Source organism: Elaeis guineensis, chromosome 8, assembly GCF_000442705.2.
Source record: "Elaeis guineensis isolate ETL-2024a chromosome 8, EG11, whole genome shotgun sequence".
In the NCBI taxonomy this organism is placed as follows: domain Eukaryota; kingdom Viridiplantae; phylum Streptophyta; class Magnoliopsida; order Arecales; family Arecaceae; genus Elaeis; species Elaeis guineensis.
Window position 1 is genome coordinate 66,078,860 of NC_026000.2, and position 2,072 is coordinate 66,080,931.

Consider the following 2,072-nt stretch of genomic DNA (forward strand, 5'->3'; position numbering starts at 1 on the left):
TTCTTGTTAGATATTTGTACTTAATTTCATTTTATTTTAGAGATTTTAAGAAATAAATTAGGCTTCCACTATTTTTTTGAATCTCTCACACTCTCCGTGGAGATATGGAAACCCTATGTGACTAGGATTCCTAGTGGATACTATGGCCCCACCTATATGTATCGTACCACTCCGTGTCCGATTATTGGGCCATGCTATATCGATGAGTGGGCAACTATTATCCAATGCTTCTCAAGCATGTTGCAGTGCTTGATCTCTAAATCATGAAGCCTTATCATACCCGATTATTAGTCTACTCCTTAGTTAAATCAAATCCATCGTTTAATGCATAGATAAAGTCATCATTAGGTCCCTCATCATATCTGATTATTGAGCCCAACCCCATCATTACCTAGCAACATCTTATTGGATTGTGCCCTAGAAGCCAATTATTGACTGACGTATTTTGTAATTCTAGGATTTAATTTTATACTTGTAATATTTTTATTATCAATAAAGGGTTTTTTCATTCCAATTATGTTTATGTGTCCATGATTTATCCTAGAAATTAACAAAGATAATTTTTATATATTCTTAATGTGTTGAGAATTTGAGACATACATTAATTAGTGTTAATTTCTAAATGCTCTTGAATAAAAGATCATCATGGAGGACAATGATCAATCCATTCGAGATCGGTACATAATTCACTCTTATGGACAGATGAGTCTCAGATCTACAGTGTAGGGATACTAGGATGAGGGTGTGGATAGTTGTTAGAGAATAACTTATACTGAGTATGACCATCATGAGAAACCACATGGATATCCACTCACTCATCAATGGTCTTCTCGATGCTGCAGTGGTGGAGTGGTCTTTGACCTATGGTATCATTGGCTATTCGTAGTGAGGCTATTGAGTTTCACTGCACATTTTCTTAGTCTCTAACGATTCAGATCCTTGCTGTGTATGTTGGCTACAGTAAGTTCAGGTTTGTTATTTGCAGTAGGATGCATTTAGATGGAAGCTATCAACTTCAGTAGAAAAGAAGAAGTCCTATGCGATTTATGAGACTGAGTTTAGAAAGTCTTTGACCAAAGCAAGTGTGATGCTAGAAAAAAATTTTCATGAGATTCACAAATGAACTCAAATCGAGCTAATATAGCATATGACTGATAATGGGATCTGACGAGTTCTTCATGATCTCTGTCAAGTCAGGACTCACGATAGAAGGACTGAATCAAATGATAACTGCATCTAGGGGTTCATACTTTCATTCTACTGGATTACCACTACATACTTTAAGTATTACTGATAGATTGTGGGACTCATCAGGTGTCATCTTGATGATCGATGATCCTCGAAGGATAGAGTTGGAATTGTTCCAACCTATCGAAAAAAGTTTCGATGATATTGTGATGGAGATCACAATATATCTCACTACCAGATAGAATAGAACATATGGGGTCATACATTAAGGGATTTAATCTTGAATTTATCAAGTGGACTTATGAAGTTCTAATTAGGTTAGGATTTATTAAAATCTTATTGGGTTTAAGAGAACTATACTAGCACATGGTTAAACTAAATTCTTCTGGAGACTTCGATTGGATCAAGTCTATTGCCTTGAACCTAATCAAAATCTATTTGAATTTATTTGAATGCCTAACTGTAAGCCCAAGAGGATTGAATTAATCAATGAGTAGGCTAAATTATCTCCTCATTGTCTCTTCATTATCTCCTCATTATCTCCTAATATATGTGTAGAATTATTGAAAAGAATTAGTGGCGCCTTCCTCCATTTTTGACAGGACCAAGGGGTGCCAACCCCTGGATAATGTTAGAGGGGCCCGCCCCCTCTTGTGGCATGCATGGAGGGGAGAGAGAGAGGAGCCATGCCCCCTCTCTTGAATGAAAACCTTAGAATGGGTGCCAAGGGTTGGCTCCCCAACCACTTGCCCTATAATGCATGGGGCGCCCACTCAGATTGCCTTGCGCCCCATATGCTTACCAAAAGAGATTGATATCCTACCAATTAAGTCTGATTTTAGTAGAAAAAAATTAAACTAAAAAGGTAGAAATCATTATGAGAT